This window comes from Rhipicephalus sanguineus, chromosome 2 (genome assembly GCF_013339695.2).
Source record: "Rhipicephalus sanguineus isolate Rsan-2018 chromosome 2, BIME_Rsan_1.4, whole genome shotgun sequence".
Taxonomy (NCBI): domain Eukaryota; kingdom Metazoa; phylum Arthropoda; class Arachnida; order Ixodida; family Ixodidae; genus Rhipicephalus; species Rhipicephalus sanguineus.
In genome coordinates, this window is record NC_051177.1 from 125,462,237 (window position 1) to 125,479,877 (window position 17,641).

Consider the following 17,641-nt stretch of genomic DNA (forward strand, 5'->3'; position numbering starts at 1 on the left):
AAACAGACTTTTTTTTTTGAGCAGCGGTGATCGTTGCGGCGGCTGGCGGAGCAGATCTCAACAGCGTGCTTCTTTCTACGCGGCCTCTGAGATCGCTTCGGCCGCGTGCGACAAAACACAAATTAATCCAAGGAATACATAGAGTTTCATACAATAACCTAGAGAGGAAACTGGCGCTGCGATCGTTCAACCACCATGGGAATGATGGGAAGTACAGGCTTCGGATTGGATTTCGTTAGCTAGCGAACTGTCTACGGATTTTTTTCTACAGTTTCAGTTTCGTTCTTTGCGAAGCGTGGGCAGTGGGGTGCGTTGCAAAGCACTCAAGCAGTGCCTTTGTTGTTCAAAGAGGCTGAAGACCTCTAGGTTTCTTAGTTTGCTACCACGTTGCAGCTTTACAGGTTGTATTTGACAGTCTTAGCAAAGCGTCGTGCACTCACCGTTGTGCATAGATGTAGCGTCCCATGCCAGTGCAGGAAATTGCAGAGTTCACGTTTTGTGATAAGCGCTGCTTGCCAAAACTCTTTCAAATCAGCTGCAAAACGACGGCGAAGCTAAGCAGACGCACCGCCACGCTCCTCTCACTTCACTTCACAACAAAACGAGAGATGCGTTGGGGGAAGACCACTTGGACAGACGCATCTGGCATCGCAGCAGATGATACGTTAAGTGTTTCTCACTCAATACGCTATTGTTATTTCCATAAATAGATAATGCGAACTTTCGAGGGAAATATAAGCGCGTTTGTTTCAAGTATTGTAACGAAAATAGTTCATTATATTGTGATGCCAAATCTGGAACACAATTGCAGAGCAATGCATACCCTGGTGGTTGAATTTGTCCAGGTTTCAGTTCCATCTCACGGTCACGCAATCTTTTCGCAGTAAGTTTTACGTACAAAAGAATGAAGCAAGTTTTAATTGGAAATAACTTCATATCACTTTGTTTTACACTCGGCAAATAAGCGTCGCGAATCTTAAGAACCTAATCCATCCGAAGCAAATCCGAAGCCTGTACTTCCCATCATTCCCATGGTGGTTGAAGCGCTGCTCAAGGAGCCCGCGTAGACACTAGCGCCAGATTCCCCTCTAGGTATTATTGTAAGAAACTCTATGAAGGAATACACCAATGCACACGAACGCCGACACTGGTGGCCAGACACCTAAGTCATTCATTAGGGTCACCACCGAATTATTTTTTATATATGGCGTTTATATTCTCCTCCCCATGTGCGTACACAGTGTCATTGACAGCGGTATGGAATTAATACACAAATATCCACTCGATAAGCTGAGTGTGGGCTCTAGTGCGCTCAAGCATTGCATATTGGACGTATGGGAAGGCCGTGGAAAACCCACAGTAAACGTCCGTCACACATCCTCATGCCTCGAACGGTAAATAGTGCACGAAGGTTCATTTTACACGCACGCTAGAGAAAAAGAAAAATTATACCGCAGGAATTAGAGGAAGCGCACACCGCACAGAATAAGCATAAATCTTACAGCTAACTATGATATTTCAAAATTTAAGTCAACACGTGAAAATTGCAAATGAACTTTTTTTAGTGATTTAAAAAATCTATAGGGCTGCATATTCCTATCACGAAGGCACTGCCTTCGTGATAGGACTATATATATATATATATATATAAGCCACAAAGACAGAATACATCAGAAGAAAAAATTACACCATCTCCCGCTAAAGGGGACCATGAGGCGACGCGAAGCCAGAGCACTTGCACGATCGCGTTTCGTTGGCGTTCGTTGGGCATGCTACCGACCTCGCGTCGTGGAACGCGAAGAGGGACGCTACGCGCGTCGTATCTTCCATCTAGCGCGGCCGTTAATTCTCACAGGGCGAGCGGGAACGCGGTCGACAGGCGGGCGAGAGGGGCAGCGTAGGAGAGGAGGGGAGAAGGGGAGGGGAACGCGCATGCGCTCGAGCTCATCGCGGCGTTGCGCAGGAGAGAATTTCGGCATGTCTAGCCCGCGTTTCAGTGAAAGAGTGGAAAAGGGGGAGGGGAAAGGGGTATGGGAGAGGGGGGAGGGAAGAGGAAAAGTGGAGAGAGGAAGGGGAGAGGGAAAGCGGAGAGGGGAGAGGGGAGAGGGGAGGGGAGAGGGAAAGTGGAGATGGGAGGGAGGAGAGAGGGGAAGGGGAGAGGGAAAGTGGAAAGGGAAAGTGGAGAGGGGAAGGGGAGAGTGTGAGTGGAGAGGAGGTGCGTGGAGAGGGTATGCGCATGCGCAGTAAGGGTGGTCACGCCGCACACCACCACCACCACCACCACCACCACCACCGGATTGAGCTCCGCCTTAAGATACTTCGCATCTAAAAAATTTCGAAGAGCGCGACCCCCCGCTTCGCAGCCCGCCGCGTTAAACAACTCGGCCACGCTCCATACGTCCTCCAGCATACTAACGGAGAGCTAACTAGCGCGCGTCAGACTTGTACTTTGCCCTACAGGGCGTGGTCGCCCGTGCCTGCACGCTTACGTCATGAGGGGGAAGGTTTGTACGTCTTGTGCTTTCACCGCAAAGTTTGCGTTGAAGGTCACTTCGCTCGCTGCAGCGACTGCGTTTTCGAGGGATTGAGCTGCTAGCTAGAAGAGCCAAAGTATAGGCTAGTTGGTTGTGCAAGTAGACAGTTGTTAGTTCGCGCTCATCCTTCCTATACCTGTGAGTTCTTTTCGTGCGCCCTTCATTCATTGTGTTCGAGTAGCGCGCTGCAAGTGTCGAGCTGTGTCACTCGTTAGAACCCGTTCGTCTTGCATGTGTTCTTTCCGTGCGTCCTTTGTGCTTGAGCAGTGCGCTGCAAGTTTCGAGCTGCTTGCCGCTCTTCGTGTCACATTCCAATTTGTTACTATCGCATTGATTGCTTCACCCTTGTGGCGAAACTGAGTTTTAGGGGCGAAGCTCCTTAAGGCGGCACCCGTTCGTCCCTCGTAGTCGTAGTCGTAGTGCGTAACCAGTCTTACGCTTTGACCTCCAAGGTGGTGCCGGTGGGAGATTTTTCCTGTGCGTGTTGAACAATAAAAAATTCGCAGCGTTAGCTAAAAGCCGACTTCTTCTGTCTCTCATTCCATTAGCAGCATTGTTACCTCCAAGGTAGTGCCTGGTGAGATTTCTCCTGTGCGTGATTAAAACAATAAAAATTTTGTTCAAAACGCCGTTGATTGATGAAATAAACCAACGAAAGACGCCAGATGTTTTGTAAAAGCGAAACGAAAGAACGCCAGATGTTTCTAAAGCAAAACGAAAAGACGCCAGCTGCTTAACGAAAGACGCCAGGTTTTTCTAAAGCAATGGTTTTCTAAACAATGAAAATTCACAGCGTACATGTAAAATTAAAGTGAGCTGCAAGTCGTCATAACTCATCTAACCTTTAGTATAAAACGCGCCCGATCTCACGTCGGTGATGATGTACTGGGCAGAATTCACGGAAGATTCACGGTTTACCGATGAACCTCCGCAGCTTCGCCCACTCATCATCATTCACTCCGTGGATATGCTGTGATTTTTTTAATGCCGCGCAGCTCTCGAATCCCCCTACTATCCTAACCCTCCCCTCCACATTGGCGGGTGTCGTAGGCGTCAGCGGCCTTCGCCGACCAACTGGCCATGGTCCTCCTGGCGGAAGAATATAGGTAGGTCTTAGTTTGACCTATATTAAAGTCGCTTCGCTCTCTCTCTCTCTAGCCAGTAATGCGTTGCGAGTGCTTCACCTCCAGTATCTTTTTAACATTCCTAAGTGCTCCCCCAATCACAGCGTGAAATAACGTCAACCTATATCGACGCTGTGATCCTGCACAGCTTGTGGTTCGATGTGCTTACGATCACTCCACGTGAATCTCGAGGAACGAGCGATTGAATTATGGTATTTAATTTTGATGAAGACAACGTTGACCAAAGCGACATTGTTCGAATATATTCGCACACTCGAAAGAACAGCGCAAAGGTGAATAGAATCGTGACTTCGCGCAGATATAAGAGACTTTCATTTTCTTTCTTTCCAAATTCCGAATAAAAATTCATGTTTCTTAATTGAAGTGCTCCGCCAGAAATGCCGTTCGCTAATTTCTTTCGAACTGTGGTGAGGTAATATATCAAATATCTTCGCAATCAAATCAGGGCGGCTCCGGAGGTTATCTCAAAGAGAAAGTAGGTTCCATCGGCACGGCGTGACTGTGACTCCAGCTTTTCTGCGGTGTAGTTAGCCCGACTAATGGTCATTTGTCACTTCTGCAAACAGCGTTTCAAACGTAGTTTTCTTTCGCTATCGCGGGGAAAGTGTAGGCTCAGCTCTCTTGATATAAACACGCATAACAGACAAGCCCCAGTACGTGCAACCAGGACCACGCCTCCTCTTGAAGCACGACAAGCGCCGTCATTGGTTGGGCTAATACACAGCGCAGGGAAACGCGCTTGTGGATCATGAAAAGTGTCTATATCACCCCCTGTGTCCCCATTCTTATCTATCCATTCGGATTTCCTTCAACGCCACTTATAACCGGGACGCATTACTGCTCACCCACAGTAAAGTACATGTGGTATTCTAAATCCTTAACTGTTACAAATGCCGGATAAGCTCCCACGCAGAGATCTCAAACACGCGGCCCGCGGACATCTCGTTAGCGGGCCGGCCCGCACGTGACTGTCTTCGTCCCCATATATATATATATATATATATATAATATATATATATATATTATATATATATATATATATATATATATATATATATATATATATATATAATATATCATTATTTTCTTAATCAGTATGATCATGAGCTACACACACATTACTACGCTTAAGCATTTTTTTTTTTCGTGAGGCACCCCATGTCGTCACCATTTGTAAAAAACATACCATGTGTGGAATAAAAGCTCCAGATATCAGAATCAGCATCCAGATTTCCCGTCGGCTCTATATCAGCGTCGATATGTTTGTCGAAACATGACGTCATATCCTCTTCAGAAAGGACCCATATATAAGATATGGGAAAGGCTTTCTTTCAAATGGCAACGTTTGCTGATATTTCACTCAAAGGAAGAAGAATGAACAAGGCGCCTTTCCCACGCCCACTCGGCCGGGAAGAGAAGTATTAATAATAACATAACAATTGTTGGTGTTTAACGACCCGAAATCACGATATGATTATGAAAGACGCCGTAGTGGAGGTCTCCGGAAATTTCTACCATCTGGTGTTCTTTAACGTGCACCCAAATCTAAGTACACGGGCCTCGAGCATTTTCGCCTCCATCGAAAATGCGGCCGCCGCGGCCGGGATTCGATCCCGCGACCTTCGGGTCAGCAGTGGAGCACCATAACCGCTAGACCACCGTGGCGGTAGCAGGAGGGTTGACTCGGAAACACTCCTTTGCCACTTCGCTCTAGCTCTGAGCGAGCAGCGACGACATGCGCTTGCTTTAGTTGTCGGCTCTTTCACTCGCACTTTTTCGGGGAGTCTTTTTTTCCCGCAAGGACGCTATAAGATCCCGGATCATAGTCGCAGACAGGTTCGTTGTAAAAAACAAAATCCTGTTTTCTTTTTTTTTTCAGTCTGTTGAGTGAATTATCTGCGCTTTCTGGCTTTCTGCGCATGTTTTTTAGGGACTGTGCGTGCTCCTCTGGTCTGCTTTTCGATATACAAAGGTGCGACGTAATAAAAGCGTCAGTTGAGAGTGGTGCCGTATGTCCTGTCTCCCTTCTTACTTTGTCTTTTGGCGCAAAGAAAAAGATGGTTTGAATTCATGCTTGTATCGTTTTCCTAACTTGTTAATTGTCGAAAATATTTCCTTAAAAATTTTTGTACACTAAATTAACATTCTGCTTTTTACAATCAATATCATTCTCTCGTCGTACAATCACTCCTATAGGTAACAAATTTTATCCATATTGGTCAAGCAATTTCTGCTTTTGCATACGTTTTGAATATGCCCCATCGCACATGGTGAAGCCCAAGAAGGTTTAAACGGTTTAAATTTAACCTCCTTGGTCTAGCCCCGATGCCTGCTCTTAAAAGCCCAATCCGAGTCGTTCAGCAATAATGCAGATGAAGGATAGCTCCAGAAAGCGGGAGTAAAATAAGTCAGGATTTCGAGCTCCTATTTGGATTTTCCTTTAGTCCTTCTTCAAAAATACGTCAAAGAGCAGATGCTTTCCATAAAATCATCTTCCCTTAGTGGTATGTATTTGTTTTTGTCGGCACGCTGGATTTATAATGAATCTGATTATTCGCTTGTAATCGGAATAACTACGAGGAGTGTTTGAAAAGGTTTTTGGGCAGTGTTATTGTCAGGAGCTTGGCTCCAATGTCACTACGAGCTTAGATGAGGTCGCATGCCGACATGGCATATTACGTGGTTTTCTTAAAGGGCGCCTCACCAGCCCACATAGCAAATTTTTGTTAGACGCTTGCATAGGTCGGCAAACTCACTCATGAGTCGACTAACTCAGACTCACTCAGACTTATATCGAGACGTGAGTCTGAGTCTGAGTGAGTCCGGGTGGGTAAAGTTTTTGTGAGTCTGAGTCCGGGTGAGTTCGGTCGGGAAAAATTTTGGTGAGTCTGAGTCCGAGTGAGTCTGGTTGAGGAAATTTTTGGTGAGTCTGAGTCCGAGTGAGCCCTAAGGGCAAAATATATTGCATGAGTGAGTCTGAGTGAGCTCCACAATTTTTGCCGACCTATGGTCCTATCTACTCAACTTTAGCATACTATCAGCCCTATGTCAGCTCACTTTTATACTCCCGTATACTCCCGCATACTTCTACGCACTACCGTTCATACGTCAGCTCAATATTTATTGATCAGAGCCGTGATTTGAGGAGGGAGAGGGGGAGGAGGTGCCTTGACCTCCCCTCGCAAACTTTTTCACAGGAAGTTACTGGTAAAAATATCTCGTCTGAGTCATGAATTTCAATAAAAAGGTCCTTATTGAACTGGAAACTCAGATAACTCGTATTTGAAGGTACGAGATCAAAACTTGCTAAGTAGCGTACCGATTATGCGAGATATTGGCATTAAAGAACATTGACATTATGGTAGAAAAAGGATAATTTAATGCTAACGGACTCACGAGTCGACTCACTCAGACTCACTCAGACTCAGATCCAGCCGTGAGTCTGAGTCTGAGTGAGTTCGAGTGAATAAAATATTGGTGAGTCTGAGTCCGAGTGAGTCCGGTTGAGAAAAATTATAGTGAGTCTGAGTCCGAGTGAGTCCGGATGAGGAAAAGTTTGGTGAGTCTGAGTCCGAGTGAGCCCTGACGGTACGGCATGTTTCGTGAGTGAGGCTGAGTGAGCTCCACATTTTTTGCCGACCTATGGACGCTTGATGTTGTTGTGTGCCGAATGAAAAACAGTATGCCGCAAGAAGTTTTCGAATCGGTTCAATACTAGCTGAGAAAAACAATATTTTGTAGCGGCGCGAAACCATGATACGAGGAGGCGAGTTGGAAACCCTTGCCACTCGCCCCGTGTAGCCTTCGCAAGCCAAATTCCTTCCCTGCCCTCTTCACTTGACGCATACGCATGAACACGTCATGCGCATGCATGGTCACGTGCGCATGACGTGCCCGCGCCAGCCCGAGCACGCGAGTGGCGTTGCGTTTTGTCGGCGTTCTCTGTGGTGTACTGCCTGTTTCTTCGGACGGGCATGAAAGTTGCGACATTTGTATGGGTACGAGAGTGGCGGTATCATGAGCCAGTGCCGCATTAACGTTTACTTGGACGCGGTAGAATAAATGAGCATAATGAGTGCTCGAACGCGCCAGAACATTACCACGGCCGTAGCGGCCGTGACATTGCGGCCGTGACATTAGCGAGTTTTAGTATAGCGGAAAACAGCAAACGCAAGGATTTAGCGTTAGCGTTAGCGTTGCGTGCTCCTAACTGCGCATGAGCAGAACGTAAACGTAGCCCGAGCTCTTACGTACGAACGCTATTTCTGGAATATAGCGTTCAACGCTAACGCCCGCAAGAGATCCCGTACGTAGGGCAAGAGTGGCGGTGCCTGTTGAAGCGAGAGCCGTCCACTTCGAATCTTTGTAGCTGTCGTCCCTGCATTACTACACTTATTCATTCCCTAATAATGTTCGTATTTGATTTAAATTTGAGTAATGAGGCTTCGCCAATCGTGTACCGCCGATAAAATAGCTCCGTTTTTGAGATGAAAAGTGGATTTGCGCTGCAGAAGGCTTAGCAAGATTTGTTGGCAAGGTTCGCTCATGTTTTCTGTAGCAGCGCAGAGATGGCGACGCTGTCTTTAGTCGCCTCTTTCCAAGATATGCCACAAGTCAAGCAGATACATGTCAGGCGTCGTTTCCCTTCATGCCTTTCGCGGCAGTACGTGAATGTGACGCGTGATGCGTCCCAGCTTAAAAGGCCAAGTTATAGGGGTCTTGAAGAATTCTCGAACGCGGCATGTCGACAGAAACCAAAGTGTCAGAACTCACCACTTCTGCAAACGCGACATGGAGACGCAGCAGTGGTGACTTTGGATCAGCTCGACTTGGTGGCGCTTTTGTGGATTCTACAGTGCATTTAGTGTTTTTATGTCTAGATGGCGCCGTATGTGCTTGCGTTAGCGTTAGCGGGAATGCCTGCCGCTGTACTAAAAGACCACCAGCTGACACGCAGCGCGTTCCGTTTTAGCGTTAGCGTTGAGACGCACGCTAACGCTAACGTAAGCGTTTCCCGCTATACTAAAACTCGCTATTACTTTCGTTTCCAGGGCTGGCGTCTGCTCGATGCGCTAACCGCGGGGACACGAACGCATGGGAAACGGAGGCACATTAGCCCCGCACCTCGCTGCAATTCGCGAAAAAAAATTCGGCAGATCCCACGCACTGTGGGAATCGATGTAATGCGAAGCAGCCAGCAAAGAGCTGCATACATCGCCTTGTTTGTCTTTGAGCCAAATGAAATCATTCATGCCATGGTATCTAGTCCACCATATATCGCATGTTTGCCATGCACGCATGCATGCACAATCTAGTGTACACCATGCCAATGAAACGCATATTCTGGTTTATAAATGCATGACCTGTCGTTTGTCTTCATCACGCACTCGTGTCATGCCATACCAATTTTGGTATATATCACGTTAACAAAACGGCCGGAAGCGCACCATGACAGTGGCATGTAAATCATACCGTACATGACATGCATAACATGATTCGCATGTTAAGACCTCTCATTTACGTTCGTCATACAGTCACATCGCGCAATACCAATTTTGGTGTATATCAAAGGAGCGAAATGGCCGCGAGTGCACCATGAGTAGAGCATGTAAATCATGCCATACATGACATGAATATTATGGTATTTCATGTTACCACCTGTCACTAATGTTCATCATACAGTCACATCGCGCAATACCAGTTTTGGTGTATATCAAGCTATCGAAACGGCCGCGAATGCACCATGAGCGTGGCGTGTAAGTCATGACATACATGGCATGCATGTCATAGTTTTCATGTTACCACCTGTTATTCATGTTCTTCATACAGTCACATCGCGCAATACCAATTTTGGTGCATATCAATCTAGCGAAACGGCCACGAGTGCGCCATGAGCATGGCATGTAAATCATGTCGTACATTTCATGCATGTCATGATTATCATGTTACCACCTTTCATTTACGTTCGTCGTACAGTGGCGTCGCGCAATACCAATTTTGGTGTATACCAAGCTAGCGAAACGGCCGGGAATGCACAATGAGCGCGGCATGTAAATCATGACATACATATTAACCTGCATGTCATGATTTCCATGTTACCACCTCTCATTTACGTTCGTCATGCAGTCGCGTCGCGCAATACCAATTTTGGTGTATGTCAAGCAAGCGAAACCGCACGAGTGCGTCATGAGCATGACATGTCAATCATGTCATGCATGTCATGTTTTCATGTTACCACGTCTCATTTACCTTCGTCGTACAGTCGCTTCGCGCAATACCAATCTTGGTGTACATCGAGCTAGCGAAGCGGCCGCGAATGCATCATGAGCGTGGCAATTAAATCATGACATACATGACATGCATGTCATGGTTTTCATCTTACCAACTGTCATTCATGTTCTTCATACAGTCACATCGCGCAATACCAATTTTGGTATATATCAATCTACTGAAACTGCCGCTAGCGCATCATGAGCGTGGCATGTAAATCAGGCCGTACATGACTTGCATGTCATGATTTTCATGTTGCCACGTCTCACTTACGTTCGTCGTACAGTCGTGTCGCGTAACACCAATTTTAGTGTATATCACGCAAGCGAAACGGACGCGAATGCACCATGAGCGTGGCATGTAAATCATGACCTACATGTCATGGATGTCATGGTTTTCCTGCTACCACCTGTTATTCATGTTCTTCATAAAGTCACATTGCACAATACCAATTTTGGTCTATATCAATCTAGCGAAACGGCCGCGAGTGCGCCACGAGCGTGGCATGTAAATCATGTCATACATGACATGCATATCATGATTTTCATGTTACCACGTGTCAGTTATGTTCGTCATACAGAAATGTCTCGTCATACCAGTTTTCTTATGTATCCCTTCATTTAAACGGCCGCGAGCGCCCCGAGACCATGTCATGTAAATCATGCTGCACATGACATGCGCGTCATGATTTGCATGTTAGGACCTGTCATTATGTTCGTCATGAACTCTTGTCACGCCGTACCAATTTTCGTATATATGAAATTAACGGAACGGCCGCAAGAGCCCAAAGGCCGTGGAATGTAAATCATGCTGTTCATGACATGCGAGTCATGATTTTCATGATATGACCTGTCATTTATGTTCGTGATAAGGCCATGTTATGACACACCAATTTTGGTATACATCCGATTAACGGAACGGCCAGGGAGCCCAAAGGCCGTGGAATGTAAATCATGCTGTTCATGACATGCGTGTCATGATTTTCATGATATGACCTGTCATTTATGTTCGTAATAAGGCCATGTTATGACACACCAATTTTGGTATACATCCGATTAACGAAACGGCCAGGAGAGCACAAAGTCGTAGGCGGCTAGATAGATAGATAGATAGATAGATAGATAGATAGATAGATAGATAGATAGATAGATAGATAGATAGATAGATAGATAGATAGATAGATAGATAGATAGATAGATAGATAGATAGATAGATAGATAGATACGCTCAAAGTCGCAGAAGTTCGCTAAGAAATGCTCCGCATTTAAAAATGAAAAAGACGCACACATTCCATTCGTGTGTCTCATTATTTCTCTCAAGTTTTATTAATCTATTCAAGCAAGAAATTGCACAAACTACACATGTCGTGTCAAATAATTATCGCAGTGTCACGTACTACTGTTGGCGACGTCGGAGCACAGTCGTCTACGTAGAGAAGCGACGTCACAGCACTACTATCTACGTAGGGCCATTTTCTCATGTACGTCATCCCCTCATTCTCTGGGCGCGCGCCCGCGAGAGGAAGGGCAAGCAGCGTGCACCTTGAAATTTGACCCATTTCCGCGGCGCGTAGCGTTGCAAATTTTGGCAGACGTGATTGTGAACGCCCAATGTATGCATTGCGCTCGTTAGCTCAAAATTTTCAAACCTGGTGAGGGGCCCTTTAAGTCGTACTCATTTTATCTGAACAGACACGCACAATTGCAGAGTTTGAGAATTGGGGACCCAAGACGCTGGGCCCCCAAGTTGCGTTGGGCAGCCTGCTCTTGCGTTCGTATGATCAGCAGACGCAGGCTGCGTTGGGTCAAGCGCACGGAGCGCCACGCGTGACGAAATTTAAAATCATGCGAGACGTGGGCCAAACTGCGCCGTGGCCCACGCTACCACGCTGCGTCTGTCTTCTCGCTGGTGACCCAAGACGCCTTGGGGCCCTAGGCTAGTTTTCAATTTTTTCGTCTCGGGTCAACGCGAGTGCAAGAGCCCAAGAGTGGCTTGGGTTCTGCGCAAGCGCCTTGGCGGCTCGCAAGCTTCTTGGGGGTCCACAAGCTCCTTTGGGCCCCACTTCTCATACTCTCTATTAACCCAATAGTCAGGTGCGCCGTTGCAGCTTGAATTACTGTATGCTCTATACCTATAGGGAACTGAATTGCGCTTTCGATCGAAAGCACCTCTCACGCCTCTATTCGTCCAACCATCATGATATGCGCAAAAAAAAAAAAAATCACGCAATATCCATGAAGTGAATGATGATTGAGGAGCTGGCTCGGAGATAATCGGGTAAACTGTGAATGCTCCGTACAATTCCTCTACTGTCATATAAAGACGTGACACGTTGTTATAGTAGCGATTGTGGTCAGGTTGTTGTCGAACCACAAACGGTCGCAGACCTTGCAGCTGTGGCCGAACGTGTGGTCGATGAAATCGCGCTTGAAACGCGCGTCGGCGCCACCAACTTCAGGTAGCGACCGCTTTCGGCGCTTTTCGGTGGATTTCGGCGGATTATTCCACACACCCGAAAACTGCCTCAAGTTGAATCAACACCACAAAGTTAGAAAGAAACTGTTCTGAGCAATTACTTCAGTAAAACATTGGTCGGTTAACCATTGTCTTTCATAGCCCTTCCTTCTACCTTCAAGATAACGAAAAAAAATGATTACATTTCACTTAATCTGGTTTGGTAAGTCCCGATTGCTACACGTGCAATAGAGCACTGCACGGGCTCGGGCCTACCCGGAAACCCGGGCCCGGCCCGGCCCGTGGGCCGGGCCGGGCCGGGTAAAGTAGTTCTCACGGCGGGCCCGGGCCGGGCTCGGGCTTGAAGCTCCGGGCTTAGGGCCGGGCCCGGGTTTGATGTGGCGGGCTCGGGTCGGGCCGGGCTTGGACATTGCTGGGTTCTTAAATGGACACTATAGTGAAGCACTAAATCGGTTTAGACTGATAAAGTGAAGTCTAAGAACTCGAATGTCATTCATTTCACCATAATGAGTTTATTATCAGACGAGAAAATCAAGGTCAAAATTCCATTTTTTTAAATTTCGCGCCGAAATTTCTGAGTGTTACGCCACGGATTTTAAACTGTATTTGTCGTATTTGGGGACATTGGCTCTATAAAATTGCCTGAAAATTGGTATGTTAAGTTTATGGCCCCCTCAGAGGTCAGTGTACTTCATTTTAACGCGGTAGCGTTAGAGAGCTCGTGTCGCAGAAATTCCGCTGTCGGCGTCGGCACCGTTGGTTGTGAGCGAAAAATCACCCGTGAGCGAAAAATCGAGAAAGTAGCAAATAAATAATGATAAAATCTCCGGTCCCAATGAGGATCGAACCCGGGCCGTTCGCGTGGCAAGCAGGTGTCTTACCACAAAGCCAGGATGTTACTTGCAGCTGCTTCGGAAAAAAACACTACATAAATGTCATGTAGTGAAAGGAGTCTCGACGCATTTTGTTCGGCAGGAGTCACAACGAAAACGAGCCCATTCGGCGATTTGTAGGCGCATTCGCGAGGCCATCAAACTACGTCGAAAAACGCTGGGATAGTGCAGCCATCGCCGCTAAATACACACACGAACTTTCAAACAGCTCTAAAAATGGACAACTATGTCCATCTAGCGGAAAACATATCAAGCCAACGCAGCAATAATGTGCTGCCATCTGTGAGGCATTGTGAGAAATATGTCTCGACTTTTCATGGCATCCGAGAGGGCCGGCGCGCGGCGTATATCTTGGAGGTCATGCGACTCTTGCTTTAGATCGAAAGTCTGTAAAATTCGCGCGCTTGCGTGCGTGTGTGTGTGTAACAATACACATTAATAAGTATGCACTTAGTGGTTGAAGTGCGCACTGGAGGCCGGATTTCGCTATCGCGTTCAACTCTTAAAGGCGAAGCTTAAGGGTCCCCCAATTTTTTTAGTTATTAAGAACTACGTAGGCCCCATTAGGCGCCGTCAGAATCTAAGATGTCACGGTGTCTGCTACGCAAACTTACAGGGGGCGTCGCCACCCGCATTTACCTTTTTGCGCGTTTTCTCACTTACCAAGAGTCTTGTCCTGGCGAGCGTGGTGATTTAGGAATGGCTAAAGAGTAATGTACTGATAATAGAGAAATTATTTTTCTTTCTAGTGCCCCTTCATGTTTGTTCCACATACGTTGTGCATATATTCATAGATGTTTCACATTTTCTCTCGAAATAAACGCTTTTTTTATGTGGGGCAAGCTATTTAGAGAAATTTTATTAGAGACAAGTACTGAACTTCTTTTGCTCCTTGCATATGGGGCTACTTGATTTATCCTAAACGGGCGAGCTAAAAGTAGATATACCAGGCGCCCATATAGTAAAGATGACGTTATTCTGTGCTTTATTTGCATTCGTTATGATTTTATATCCGAAATGTTATTCTCTATTTGCAGCAATAAATGTAATACAATAACTATATACCTGTAATTTATCGCAAGAGCGATCATAGAGCTCCAAAGCGAGGAAACATTTTTGAAGTTTCCAGCTGTCCACTAAAACGAAAGGACTGCATGGAGTCTCGCTACATAGAATTCCTATACAGACATTCTTTTTTCCTAACATCATCACGGCCCCAGTGGTCATGTAACGCGAGATGGACGTGCACAGCCTGCTCGATGTGCCCAATTTGTTAAGATTTGAACTTTTGCCTTTTTCCCGCTATATCAGGGGTCTCAAACCCACCCGAGCCAAGGGGCCGCATTCAGGAAAATTTGCTCCCGCAAGAGCCAGGACAGTAGAGAGTTTTAGTGCCGGGGCCGCAAAGCGGCTTGCGTACATAAGCCCTTGCGTTCCTTTGTATTCTCCGTTGATGCGGCTGGGAGTACAAAGGAACGCAAGAGCGTGCGTACGCGGGCCGCTTGGGGGCCCCGGCACTAAAACTCTCTATTATAGTAACACAGCTAAAAGCTCGAGGGGGGGGGGGTCGTACCAAATCTCAGCTAACGTTGCCATTTAAAAGAAGAGCTTTCCCATATGTCATATATGGATCGTTTCAAGGGTATTTGGAAGCAGGATTCCAACAACATATCGATACCTATCTTCAAAATGACTAAAAGGAGGACGCCGATTTTGAAATATAAAGTTTTGTTTCACGCTCAGGTATCAACACATGGTGGCCGCAGGGGATGCCTCACGACAAAAAAGGTTTACACCTGTCATGCCTGTGTAGCTTAAGAATATACTTATAAAGAAAATGAAACATTGGGACGAAGAAAGCCATGTGGGAGCTGCGGGCCTTAAAGGGCCCCTCACCAGGTTTGACAATTTTGAGCTAACGAGCGCAATGCATACACTGGGCGTTCACGATCACGTCTGCCAAAATTTGCAACGCTATGCGCCGCGGAAATGCGTCAAATTTCAAGGTGAACGCTGCTTGCCCTTCCTCTCGCGGCGCGCGCTTTAGAGAATGAGGGGATGACGTGCATGAGAAAATGGCCCTACGTAGATGGTAGTGCTGTGACGTCACTCCTCTACGTAGACGACTGTGCTCTGACGTCGCCAACAGTAGCACGTGAAACTGCAATAATTATTTGACACGACATGTGTAGTTTGTGTAATTTGTTGCTTGAATAGATTAATAAGACTTGAGAGAAATAATGAGGCACACAAAGGGAATGTGTGCGTCTTTTTCATTTTTTTTTGTGAATTGCAGCGAGATGCGGGGCTAATGTGCCTCCCTTTCCCATGCGTTGGTGTCCCCGCGGTTAGCGCATCGAGCAGACGCCAGCAAACGAAAGTAATGTTCTGGCGCGTTCGAGCACTCATTATGATCATTTATTCTACCGGGTCCAAGTACACGTTAATGCGGCACTGGCTCATGATACCGCCACTCTCGTTCCCGTACAAATGTCTCACCTTTCATGCTCGTCCCGCAGAAACAGGCTGCACATCACAGAGAACGCCGACAAAACGCCCACGGCCACTACATAAAAAAAAAGGTAACGGCCGTGCAACGCCGCTCGCGTGCTCGGGCTGGCTCGGGCGCGTCATGCGCACGTGACCATGCATGCGCATGACGTGTTCATGCGTATGTGTCAAATGAAGAGGGCAGGGAAGGGATTTGGCTTGCTAAGGCTACACGGGGCGAGTGGCAAGGGTTTGAAACTCGCCTCCTCGGATCATGGTTTTGCGCCGCTACAAATTATTCCTTTTCTCAGCTCGTAAAGAACGGATTTGAAAAATTCTTGCGGCATACTGCTCTTCATTCGGCACACAACAACTTCCAGCGTCTAACTAAAATTTGCCATGTGGCCTGGTGAGGGGCCGTTTAAGGGAGAGGCCCACGGGCCGCGTATTTGGGTGCCCTGCGCTATACAGGTATAGTGTGGGAGTTACATGACACTGCCAAAACACCGTTGGAATGTGCAGGAATAGCACAGGTTCAAACAGCATAAGGCGTGAGGCAAAATATATTCGCTTGACGAAATATCAGGCTTGATAAAGAGAACTACGAATTCCGTGCCGGGTGATGTCCCTTTACCTCGAACCATAGGCGTCCGATGAGTAAGCGTCGAGAAGCTTATTTGCGCCTTTATTACGAAACTGTAACGAACACCAAAAATAGATCAAAATCGCTTTGTCCACCTCCTGCCAGTCCTACCCGCGTAACGCAGTGATCACTTTCTACCCATACAACATCGTTAGGAACGCATAGAGCATTATGATACGGAAGAAAAGAAGAGCGCGGTGCAAGCCGTGCATGACATGCACTGCTGAAAACTGCAAGCAGAAGCCCTCAAAGAGGAGTTTTATAGGTGATACTGAAGAGTGTCACGACGTTCGGGAACGATAGAAAGGAAGAGATAAATGGCACAGCTACGCTCATTCTGCAGAGATCCACAAAGACATCCTAAATTTGCTCCAGTGGTGGAAGTTAAGAACAACGACTGCCGACGCCTTCACATTTCGCAAGGCAGATGTGCACCCCTGCGGCTAACGCATGCAGTGCGAGAAACTTTAGCGGGGCAGGGTATGTGATACAACGGTGGATGGCGTGCTTAAAGCCGGAATCTCTAGATAATTTGATTTTTTGCACAATAACACGTGAAGAAATAAACTATCAAATATGCCACAAAAGCCCTATGGACTGTTTATAGTAGCAGTGGTGTGATATATGAAAAATAATGCTAGCACAAATGCTTTTTTCGTCCTTTCGGCTGCCTATACATATTTCTAAAAGTACACGTGCTGCACGCGGTTCGTTATGATTTTTATCTGGGTTAGTGTGCATACAGCAAGGCAATAAACTTGGCTAATTTCTTCCTCCATCTTGATGTGGCAAGGTACTACCATGCTGAAGACGCGTTCCATATCCAGAAAGGTGCATGATTGGCTTTGTCGTAAGAGCATATTTTAAGTTTCAGGAAAGAGCGCAATGAGAGCGTTGTGTTCTCTGTCTCCTCTGTTTTTATTGCACTTCCTATCGAAACTGAACTCATGCTGCAAATCACTTTCCTTGCTGCAATATCTGCTACAAAACGCTCTTGATGATCCCCATTGCATTAGCAAAAAAAGAAAAAAAAATGTTATAGTATACCATTGCCGAACAAACGTGCATTGTACCCAGTATGTCCACTCAACTCTTTCCGCTGTGAGCCCCTTTTTACACGAAATTACCGTTGGTTAAAGTAGAATTGTTAGCGAAATATTCGCCAACATAGCGTAGATATTTGCTACTTAA

General features: G+C 46.5%; 1 protein-coding gene across 1 annotated transcript in view; it reads right to left on the reverse strand.

Annotated features, from left to right (window-relative positions):
• The window catches only part of LOC119383635 (uncharacterized), a 78,302-nt gene that overhangs the window by 54,948 nt on the left and 5,713 nt on the right, over positions 1-17,641 (reverse strand). The window lies entirely within an intron of this gene.